General features: G+C 40.8%; 1 protein-coding gene and 1 non-coding gene across 5 annotated transcripts in view; one reads left to right on the top strand and one right to left on the bottom strand.

Moving 5' to 3' along the window:
* Positions 1-12,573, bottom strand: part of LOC112103386 (connector enhancer of kinase suppressor of ras 2-like) — a 526,129-nt gene that overhangs the window by 10,782 nt on the left and 502,774 nt on the right. The window lies entirely within an intron of this gene.
* On the top strand, positions 12,358-12,429 carry TRNAG-UCC. Its single transcript has one exon. It is a non-coding gene; the product is annotated as a tRNA-Gly (tRNA).

Below are 12,573 nucleotides of genomic sequence, written 5' to 3'. Positions count from 1 at the left end.
AGCAAAGACTCGTGAGTCGGAATGCTTTTGTTCTAATACAGGATCTGTCACTGACTTCTATGTGGTCCTCAGCAAACCACGTAATTTAGCTGAATCACAGCTTTCTCGGGTGTACAATAAGGACAATGACCAACTTAATTTCAGACTTACAGGGGTGTTGTGAGAATTAATTTATTTGTAAACCTGTGAAGATATGAAAAACTACCTATTAAAACACTAATTATTATTGTTATTAAATGAAAAAAGGAGGGACATTTAGAATTAGGAATAAAAATGCAGACCACTTTTCACAAACATCAGATGCAAATGTTAAAACTGCCTACAGACATCTAATTTATGTGATTTGCCATCCCAAACAACTGACCTCAAGAACATACAGGAAGTTATTTTTAAACAATGAACAGTTCTTTAACATTTTCTCCACTATAATACTCAGCAATATAAGTTCATTCAACAAAAGGCATGTTTATAATTTGTGAGATACTTGCTTTTTTTGACAAAACCTATTATTTATTGCAAGTAACTGAAATCTCATTTCCCCTTGTTCATTACTAATAATGTGTTGGTAATTTTAAAATTGTGTTCTTGAATTGCCAAATCATAATATTGCACTGGCTGTAAATATAAAATTCTCACTTATGTAATTAAATATGAGAGATTTGTCATGTTTCTTTTCCTTTAGAAACATTTTATTGGTGTCTTGCTTTAGAAAAATTATTATTATGTTATTGTTTGTCTTTAGATACTTATGACCTGATACTGATCTCATTTTCTTTGCGAGCTAAGTATAAATTATGACCTCATCCATCAGTCCATACTCAAGCAAAATAACCACTGACTTCAGTTGGAGTTTCACCTGAATAAGGACTGCAGGACCAGGAATGTAATTGATATGATTCAGAGACGGAAGATTATTCGGTCACAAACGCATAATAATTTATTTTTGTTGACATTTACCAAAACTTCAAACTTAAGTTAAATTCACAGGAACACCCTGAATGTACTGAACAAAGTTACTAGTATACATATGTAGAGTCTATTTATGCAAAACTGGCTATGTGAAGGAGCAGAGAGGTGGCTGCCAGGAACAGCAGGGGTTAAAGAAAACCTGTGGGTTCAGCTAGCCCCACCCCATTATACCTGCAGCTAGTGCCAGGCCTGGAAGGGGAAGAAAAGAAGGGAGCCTGGCTCAGTTAGGGGCTGACTGGTGAAGAGGCAGGAGCTCTCGGTGTGTCTGCCTGAAGGCACAGACACAACCTGCCTGCCAGCGCAGCCACTGGAAGCAAGTAAGTCTTCCCCTGCCAAGGGGAATCTACCACCAAGCCCCAACGGTGGGGAAACTGGACTAGCAAGGCCTCACCCCAAACTAAAGGATTTGCATAGGGAGCAGCTCAGACAACAGGTCCTTAGCCTCCCCCTCACGGCTGGGAGCAAGATCCCGCACCCTTGTCTAGGGGTGTGAGTGGCCCAGGACTCTGAGCCAGGACCTGAGGGAAAGGAGGGCAGGTCCCGCCCTCCAGCTCCTATCCAATGATCCAGCCGCTAGGCTGCCCAGCCATGGAAGGCCCTATCACAGGCTACAAACATGATGATAGTGAAGATCATGCAGAGGCATTAAAATTCCCCAAAAAACTGTGAGAAAACTGAAAAATTTTCTCTTCAATTGACAGAGGTAAAACTGTATTTGTATACAGATGTTATCCCATTCCGCCTCAATAATCTAAACATTGGAAGGACTGCCATTTTATTCTTTTGTAATCTGAAAAAATTTAGGTTTTTAGATTCAATATGAGTAGATATGAAATAACTTACATTATTTGATATCATAGAATATATCAATTTCTTTAATATTTTGGGACTTATTTGAATTAAGAAAGTATGACCATCAGGTTTATCAAAAGTACTGTATTTAGATATGTTCTATTACAGACCATATCACTGTATATAATTCCAAAGAAAATTGGGAACTTTCTAAAGAGGATTATGCACAATTCAGTTTTATTTGTACTACAGAATTACAAAATTGAAAGAATTTAAGAAAAGCAATTAGAAAAAAAATGTTATCAAGGAGTAGTCTATCATTTGCTAGCTACATGCATTAGATTTGTGGTAAAAATGTTAGTAAAAGTGGACTATAGCTTCAGTCTGATTAATTTCCTTAGTACGCAGTGTGTACCAGTGTCAAAAGTAAACATGAAGGGGAATCTCCATAATTCTTATTAATGAGACAGTGTTTCAGCATCTGATTTCATCAACCTCCCCCATCCTCCGCAATAAGAAAAGGTTACTGAACTGATGGAATGCTATTTATTTATTACACCACAAAATCCCTAGTTCCAAAACTTAGCAACTAAGTCAAACTGGCTGTGCAGTGGCAATCTTTACAAAACGTGTATAAGTGGCAATTGCCTGAGGTGCCTCTGTGCTCTGGGTAGCAGCATTTCCATGAGTTACCTGCTGCCTGTTCTCACTCAGCATAGGACATTTATTCCTCAGGTGCTCAGTGGAATTACAATGATAGCACCTTCTGGGCTCTTCTGCTTTTACAGGAGATTTGGGATGAGGACTGGAGGAGTTAACTTAGAGATGTGAGCGTCCAGCCTCCCATCCACCCTCCTTCTTCCCAGGGGCAAATTGGGAACCTTGCTTCCCACTAAACTTAAAAGCCTCTGCCTGTGATTTATTCCTACTAGGTGCTTGCGATTGTTCAAATTTATCTGCAAAAGTTGCAAGTTCTTCGATCGTCTCTACCTTTTTATCCCAAAAACACTGTTTTACATCATCATTAGACATATTCAGGAACTGTTCCCGAGCAACCAAATCATTGCTTCAAACCTTGTAATACCTTTTCACCTTACTCACTTATCCAGTAGATCTCTCATTTGGTTCACATAAATCACATTACTTAATCCAGCCTCTCCCTTAAATCTTCTAAATTTTACTCTAAGGGCTGGTCTACACCCAGCCGCTAGTTCGGCGGCTGGGGATCGAAGTTCTGGGTTCGACTTATCGCATCTGGTCTGGACGCGATAAGTCGAACCAGGAAGTGCTCGCCGTCGACTGCGGTACTCCAGCTCGGCGAGAGGAGTACCGCGGAGTCGACGGGGAGCCTGCCTGCCGCGTGTGGACCGCGTCTGAACCGCGGTAAGTTCGAACTAAGGTATGTCGACTTCAGCTATTCACGTAGCTGAAGTTGCGTACCTTACTTGGACTTGGGGGGTTAGTGTAGACCAGGCCTAAGTTTCAGGTGTAATCTGAAACATTTTTAAAACCAATTCCTTAAATTTATCATAATTGGCAGCATCACCAATTGGCATCTTATTGAATATATCCAGACCTCTCCCAGTCAACTTTGCAACCAAAGTGGTCATCTGTTGATCCTCAGGAATCTCATGGAGCATACACAGTCTCTCAAAGGTGATGAAATAGTCAGCAATGTCCCCAGACTCGCTGTATGGAGGTGTAATGGGGCTGGACTCATCACTGCGGCACCTCCTGCTGTCTGTCTGGGGAATTAGCTCGGTTCCCAGTATGCCCTTCTCAGGTGACGTCTCGCCCATCATCTCATCTGTCTCCACCTCCAGGACCCGTGTCACTCCCTGGACCACATCATCCTCTTCTGGACACAGCCCTCCGGCGGTGTCCCAGTCAGTCCTTTCCCCCCTTACGAAGGACCGACAGTCCTTAGTCCAACCACTTGCCTCAGTGGCAAACTGCAGTCCCGATTCTAGCTGCTCGTCTCAGTGGCAAACTGCAGTCCATTCACTGGCCACTCCCCGCAGTGCATCCGGGCCGGCCCACTACTCCGGGTCCCGACCCAGGGACCCTATAGCTGGCTGCCATGTGTTGCCCCTCCTCCAACTCCACTTCCCCAACAACCCCAGCACCTCCTCTGCCCTTGTATCAGGGCCTCAGTTTGGCAGCCATCACCCAGGAGCTTTCTCATACTCTGCTGACACTACCCAGCACTGCTCTGTCCAGGGTGCTCCAGCCCTCTCAGCAGCCAGTCGTCCTCCTCCCTCAAACTCCAGGGCATGATTGCCCTCTGCTCTGCTCAGCAGCCCCTTCTTATATGGGCCAGCCTGGCCCTGATTGGATGTTCCAATAAAGCTTCTCCTGATTGGTTGGCACTATAAGCCTTTTAGTCGTTGGCTGCCTCCCGTGCAGCCTCCCCAGGGTGGCTTTAACCTCTTACCTACCAGTGAGGGGCAGCCACCCCATCACAGGAGAGCACAAGTGCTCCCACTTATGGATTTTTGGAGAGGTGGAGCTCTCTGGTGTAGGGATCTGTCTCTTCCACTCCATTATAGCCAGTTGATGCTTTCCCTCTTTTTCTTTTTCCTCCAGTTCTTTGTCTTTCAGTTCCAGGGCTCTCTGATGTGCTGTCTTTTGTCTGGTATTTTCTGCTTCCTGTCTGGCATTTTATGCTTCCCATTCTTTGTCAGCCTCCAGCTTTCTCTGTTCTCGGGCTTCCTCAGCCTCTAGCTGTCTCAGTTCCATGGCTCTCTTGTGAGCTAACTTCTGCCTGGTTGCTTCTGCTTCAGTTTCCATCTGTTTTAATTCCACCTGTCTCTTATGCATTTTTTCATTTTCTTCTACTTGCAATCTGTAGAGCTCCAACTTTTTGGTAGCTTCACTTTCATTCAGTTACTGACTTTTCTGCCCCTATTTCCCTTACCCAAAATAAGCAAACAGAAAATAACAAACCTGTAACCACTTTGTCTGGTCTCCAGCCAACACACTTAAAACTCACTTAAAATCTACACCAGTGTTTCAAAGCAATAAGCTGTGCACATTACCCTGCTTGACTATGGCACTGTGACAGGTTAGACCCCTACCCTTCCCACCTGATGTACTGGGGTTTCACTGAGCCCTCCTGCTCCACCAGTCTGGTTTCCCTCTCCCTGTTTGCTGAATTAGGCTCTCTGACCTCTTGCAGCACACTACACAGATAGGGCCACACCCAGCTGCAGACACAGACTGAAATCATCTCTGTGTGATGATTCACCTAGCACTCATGTGCACGTGCCTTTTGGGGAATAAACCCAAAATAATACTATCTTGCGCTGTATAAAAAGATTTGCACAGCACAAGCTCATAAAAATTCGCCCTCTCCCTCAAAGTGAAGAGAGATATGCACAACTCCTTACCTCCCCCAGTTAGAAATTTCACAAACTGGGTTTAATAATAAACAAAACAAATTTATTAACTATAAAAGGCAGATTTTAAGTGATTATAAGGGATAGCAAACAGGACAAAGCAGATTACTGAGCTAATAAAACAAAACACACATACTAAGCTTAAGTTCTTAAAGAGACTGGTTTCAAGAAGTAATTTATTACCCTACATGTTATTTTAGGTAAATTGCAGAGTTTCAATAGCTTAGAGTTGCAGTTATTTTTCTGTCTCAGTCTGGACTCACTCCCGCTTTTCCCTTCAGGTTAGTTCCTTTGTCCCTTCAGGCTCTTTAAGCAGTCCTTCTTCTTGGTTAGGCAATGGAGGAGAGTCCAGATTAACCCCCTCCCCAGCCTTGAAAAGGATTTAGCTAAGGCAGGAAACCTTTGCTTGATTCCCATATGCCTACAGAGGAAAAGTTCCAGCAGTGTCCAAGGTGGTATTTTGTATCAGGTGACACGACCACCTGACCTGGTAGTGTCACAGCTATGTCCCATGACACTTCTCAGGAAAGAGAGAGATTAGTATCTTCAGAGTTCTATTGTTCTTCTTAAATGGGTCATTCAGGAGGATTGTCTACTGTCTGGTGGGTGTTCCCCCCAAGTACACACACAATTATATCTTACATGAGCCATCTTGCATAAAATATATCTTAGTTATGCCATATTCATATCATAACCATATTTCCATGAAGAATATGGGGTGTAACGTCACAATATGCTCTAAGAATTATTTTAGGGAAGTTCTATGGCCTGTGTTATACAGGAGGTCAGATAGACTAGATAATCACAATGGTTCCGTCTGGCCTTGGAATCTATTAATCACTTAAAAATTCTTCTTGCCAAATTTATCACATTGTCCATGCCTCATAATATTATATAACCTGAGGTGGTTGAAAAGAAGAACTAAACATACAGTAAATTCTAGGAACAAAGGTGCAAAATGCATACATCTGAAATATTCTAGGTATTTCTGTTATTCTTATAAACAATACAACTTTCCTCAGTTGACACAAAGTACTAGATTACTATGGCTAGTCTGTCAAAGCCTTTACATAGCTGCACAGGGGAATAGGGGTGAATGAGGCTGCCATTATTCTTTTGCTAGGCCCCCTGCTCTGATTGTGACTTTGGCCATGATGGGGAGAGCCGGGACTCTCTGCCTTCTACTCCTTTCAGCAAGCAAGTGGGGGAGGGGAGGTAGAGAAGAGAAGCAGGAAGTGGGAGGGGCCCAGACTCCCTCTTTCTTTCAGCCCACTTGCCAGCTAGAATAGCTCAGGGGGAAAGCAAGCTGCTCCATGGAAATGAGTGAAATAATTTACTCCTCCCCCAGAGCAAAGGGTGCCCAGGGCCACTCTGCAGATCTCTTGAAAAGATATAGAGATAAAACTTGTTGAATGTGTTCTGAGAGTTGAAGATGGTGTATTTCCAGTCTTTATATAATCTTCTAAATTAGCATATTTTATTCATTTGAAAATGGTTGTATTAGATGCTTTGAGACTTTTGTTCATGCCAACATTAAGAGATGAACATGGCATCTGACTTCCTAAAGGATTTTGTCCTGTCTTGAAAGAATCTGATGGTTCTGTAGACAACCAGACAAAGCCATTGGGACTCTTGAGGATGAGCAGGTTTAGGCAAATGGTTTTTTGATTGAAATTGTAAACAGAAACTACTTTTGGCAGGAATTCTGGGGTAGACCTGTGTACTACATGATGTGAAGAAAGTTGAAGAAAAAGGTGTTTTGATACAGAATGCAAACAACTCACTGACCCTTCTGGTGAAGATGATTGCATTTTAAAAAGTAACCTAGATTGAAAGAGTCAGAAGGTCTTCCAGATATGATCCACACTCCTGGAGGTTCACCTCTCAAGTTCCAATCTGTCAACAGGAATTTGACTGGATCCTGCACTTTTGGACCCTGCACATTAAGGTCGTCTTTGAGGTGTAGCTTCCCAGGAACACATAGAGGCATCTCTTGTAGATGAGAGAACCAGAGCCAATAGAGAGCTATAAGAATTCACCTTGCCCTACCTCACCTGATTTTATTGTCTTTTCTGGCACAGAAAGTCAAATCATGTGTCAGATGGCCAGTCCATCTGAATGAGATGTAGGAAGGTTGCAAAATATTTCTTCTGGTGTCTGGAGCAGAAGAGATCCATTTTTAAAAGATATTTTGGCTCAGCTTTAATGGTGCCCCACTAGAGGAGAAACAGATAAAGAGAAAACAAGGAAGTTGGAAAAGAGGAGAGAAGTAAGTGTGATCCCTATGGCTCTCAGATCCAGCCCCTGGAGGCTTCTCAATTCTGCTGGAGGAGACCACTTGCCTTGATGTAAGAGCAGTGCTTTTAAGATACACTAATTCAGCAGCTGGTTTTTCAATTTCTAAGTGAAGGGTCATAAAAAGACTGCAAGGAATGGCCTTGCCAACAATCAAAAGAAAACAATGAAGTAGAGATAAGTAGAGACATTTAATGAACAATTTCTGGTAGGTCCAATTATTCAGTCCTAAAAGAGATATCAGAATTAAGGGGAAATTTTACTATGTCATTTCATAGCTTAAGGGGAGTTATGACAAAATCAATTACTATAAGATGGTTCTCTCTCCTGATTCAAAAAAATGCTCAGTGACCTGGAGCTTTAACGCTGGTGGGATAAATCCCACCTTCAGGTTACAATGCAGAACGAGAAAGTTGCTGACATACATAATTACCATTGCAATCTCATGGAAACAAACTACCACAGACATTTTTAGAATCCTCATTTCTTCCTTTGGGGTTTGAACGAATTCACTATATAAGCTATTAAATTGTCAACAGGGGACTGGATGACCAAAGGGATTGATGATGAGAAACAGTCCTCTATGTACGGATCACTAGTTCATATTTGGCTCCAGCTGGTAGTGACCAATAGCCATTGCCATCTCATAGCTGTTTTAGTGGGCCACAATGAGTTGATGGTCTCAGTCCAGTTCTTAGTGGATAGCTTTATATATAAAGCATCCATATATTCAGCACTTTTTACTTCAAGGGCACTCAAGATGCTACATTAGTAATAAAATCCATCTCTCTACATTTTTATAATTTTCATTCCTATAGTATCTGAGCAACAGATACAATGCAATACTCCTGATACAATACAAGGTAAATGATCATAAAATAGAAAATTTAAAACCAAATAAAACACCAGAAAGTTGTCATAAAAATGACCATCGCCATTGGGACCAATTGTCATACTTTCGGGCATTTTCTCAATAGCAGCCAATAAGCGAATGGAAATAAAATCTGAATAATTAGAAATTTTCTTTTTTGACTACTAGAAATGGTTCCTTTTGGTCTGGGAAGAGACAACATTGGGCTAAAATTTTAGAAGTTTAAAAAACAAATATTTTAATGGTACATATCTGAACATGAGCTATTTTATTTTAAATTTGAATAGCAAAAGCTATTACCAGCAAATTTTGACAATCATAATGAATAAATATGGTCTAGGATGCTAGGAGTACTATACACTGTGTCCTCTTCCGATAATACTATCCTTTGAAATAATCATTTTTATGTTTCATAGTCACTTTATAACATGGAAGACTGTGACAATTTCATTAGAGTAGGAAGGAATGATGAGTGTATTTGGCAGTGAATCTTAGTGATTCAGTGTAGTTGCTGGTTATTGTGTTTTAAATACTGGGAGATCATGGGATGGGCACTCCTAGTTAGGTATGTTTTAAAAATGGAAATAAATAATTCTTTCAAATGACAAACCTTCTACTGAGAAACAAAACTAACTTCCAAGAACAGTATTACTATATTTGAAGAAGGTGTGGTATTCTTAACTATAATGACCTATTTGAAATTTGCAGTTAGTACCTTTTATTAACCAAGTTTAAAAAATAATGGGTTCCTTGAAACTTTATAAAATAAACTACCTTTCTGGTTACTAAATTTCTGAATCTGTTTCTAGTTTACTCATTACAAAAATATGTAGGGTCTGCACCAGAGACCAAGTGAAGCTGGTCTTTAGCTGGTACTGAAGTTCTTTCTAATGCCTGAGGGACCTAAGTTAGTCCTTGTGCTGCCCTTAACTGAGGTAGGATGAGGCAATGTCTCCCTCTTTTTATTGCTAGGTATCTCAGATGCTGACCTGTGATTGTGCTTTTTAGAAGAGTGGTGCTGAGCCCTACCCTGTCAGCCAGTGAAGAGGATTTGAAATCAGGAACTGTAAAGGAATGTTTTGAAGCAGCTGGAATCCTGGTACTGGCTGCAGAGCCAGTGCTTATCATGGCAATTCTGGAGGAAGACTGTTCAGATCTGGGCAGATTTTGGGTACGTCTTCACTACCCGCTGGATCGGCGGGTAGTAATCGATCTATCGGGGATCTATTTATCGCGTCTCATCTAGACGCGATAAATCGATCCCCGAATGCGCTCCCCGTCGACTCCGGAACTCCACCAGAGCGAGAGGCAGAAGTGGAGTCGACGGAGGAGCCGCGGCCGTCGATCCCACGCCGTGAGGACCCGAGGTAAATCGATCTAAGATACGTCAACTTCAGCTACGTTATTCTCGTAGCTGAAGTTGCATATCTTAGATCGATCCCCCTCCCAGTGTAGACCAGGCCTTTGTTTACCCAGATTAGAAGTGGTTTCATAGACTTGTCCAGAAGAAAAAGTTTCAGGAGAGTCTCTCTTGTCTGTTGTGGTTTTTTAAAAAATATGAACAGCAAATTGAACATTTGTCTATGATGTGCCCCTTACCAAGGCAAAATAAACATTTTGAGTGACGGTCATTGAGGGTCATACCTGCTTCACATGAGGTGTGATACTTAGAATCTGGAGTTTGTTGTTCAGTCATGAAGGCTGAAGAAGCTTGGTAACCAAAAAACAGAAAAAACAGTGCTCAAATAGAAACTTAACAAAAAATCCTATACTAACCCAAGTACTAAACTAGTCTAAAGGAACAACTATTTACAAAACTTTTTAAATTCACAAGTGCACAAGAGTAGAAACACTGCTCACAGTTCCATCTCATGGTCCAGGTGGTAAGAAGGAATTGAAGGATGTTGACCCTGCTCTACCTTTTATGCAGGTGAGTGGCATAAAGGCACTCAGCATGCAGGTGTGGTCCAACGGACACTGCTGACTCTTGATACATGGGCCACATGCAAACCAAGAATAGAATATAGATGGACAATCACTTGTAGAAAAAACAAACATTTTCTGATTACAAGGGTTTCCTTCAACACCAATTACACAGTTGCTAAGAAATGTGAGATGCTGGATATTTTCCTTCTTATTATAGAAATATATATTCTTCATGATAAGTCTCCTGGGAATCTCCCCCCACCACCACTACCTTAGAGAGACTTAGCCCTGGTCTACAGTAGGGTGGGGGATCGATCTAAGTTACGCAACTTCACCTACGTGAATAACGTAGCTGAAGTCGACGTACTTAGATCGACTTACCGTGGTGTCTTCACCGCGGTAAGTCGACTGCTGCCACTCCCCCATCGACTCTGCTTGTGCCTCTCGCAGCGCTGGAGTACAGGAGTCGACGGGCGAGGGTTCGGGGTCGATTTATCGTGTCTAGATTGGACACGATAAATCAATCCCCGCTGGATCGATCGCTGCCCGCCAATCTGGCAGGTAGTATAGACATACCCTTAGAGTAAAGTGATTTAACAGATTCTGTCCAGGTTCTCTTATTTTTAAAGGTTCATAGTAACGAAGGACAATTTGTTGTCAAAAGCATTATTTATACACATCACACTATAGTAGAGTAAAATGGTTTGTAGGCTGTATTTGACCCATTGACTAAAATATTGCATAACGTAGTAAGTCACCCGGAAAAAAACAAAATCTGATTGCATATAATCACAAAACATAATTGCTTCACAAAGGAATATAACTAAAAATAACTACAAAATACATCAAGGTTTTTTCAGAAGCTTAGCTTACAACCTATTATGCTGCTTGAGTGATTTCAAGACAACAATATAAATTAACAAAATATTGCACCTTCTGCATATTTTGAAAGCAGCAGCCTGTGAATCAGAACAAAGAGAATATCTGATCACCAGAAGGCTCTCAAAGCAACAGCAACACATACACACACATATGAACGGCAAAGATAAATAATTTAAGATGGAATCATTTATGTAATAGGAAAGCTTATACAACATGATGACTTTAGTGTGGTAAATTTCTTATTTCAGTCTAAGTAAAGATTCAAGTTCTGCAACACAAAGCTGTAAAATAATACTGGAAAATATAGTGTACTAATATACAATTTCTAAAAAATACCCTGTGCTAGTCATTGTTAGATTTCTAAACTATAAAGTCCCTGACAGCAGTTCACAGTGATTTTTATCATTTCTTTTTTCAAATACATACGGTGCACAGAGATGATAGCTTGTTTTCTAACATAAGGCAGCATCAGTCTTTCATTATAAATAATTAATTGTCAAACTCTTAAGAGACAAAAAGTGGTACAAGCTTTGTTTTTCCTTAGTATTTTAACCTATTAAAAAGCATATAGCTAATACCTTAAAGAGATAAACATATATAAGAAGTTAGGGCAAATGCTGCAAAGAAAATTTGACTCTACTGCTAACATTTGTTAGTTCTTTCACAATAAATATAAATCAAAATCAGCTCAAACTACCTATTGAATAGGTCAATAAGAGCTTCTTTAACTCTCTTTCACCTCACACATGCATCGTTTTTTCCTAACAATGTTAAAGAATGCCCTTTATGTAACACAGCTGACGAATAGCCTTTAATCTTCTTGACAGGATCAGTTCATTCCCTTAGTCCATTGAATTCAGTCAGTAAATCTAGGGTTGCAATGTGTATGTTTGACGGATATGTTACAGGAACAAGCCTCTACAGGAAACAAATACACAGTCTTAAATGTGAATGGTATTAAAGTTTTCCTAGAATACCAGTATTGTGTATTTCCACTGTAATGTTAGTTACCTAGAGGGCATTGGAATCTACAGCATGAAAACAATAGAATTCTGAAGAATTTTAGAGAGGCTAATGTGTCTTGGAAATTAAAAAATAAACCGTATTTGGAAAAAATTAATTGAGTAAATCATTGGTTTCCTCTGGGCCAAATTCAGGCTCCTATGTGTACTTCTCTTCAAACTAGTGGAAAAATTTAACAGGGGAATCCCAGATCCAATACCATTATTGGTGGTATAGTGGTGAGCATAGCTGCTTTCCAAGCAGTTGACCTGGGTTCGAGTCCCAGCCAATGCAATAATGTGATGTTTCCTCTGCTGGGAATTGGTTTAATTTAAGTCACAGTTTATCAGTGGAATGAGAGAATTAATGTCCCAAATCCCAGCAGGTCATTGAACACACAGTGGAGGAAGAAAGGGGCGAGACTATATGGTGAGCTGT

This window comes from Terrapene carolina, unplaced genomic scaffold (assembly GCF_002925995.2).
Source record: "Terrapene carolina triunguis isolate 2854851 unplaced genomic scaffold, T_m_triunguis-2.0 Scaffold131, whole genome shotgun sequence".
Lineage (NCBI taxonomy): Eukaryota > Metazoa > Chordata > Testudines > Emydidae > Terrapene > Terrapene triunguis.
This window is presented reverse-complemented; position numbering and strand designations above follow the sequence as displayed.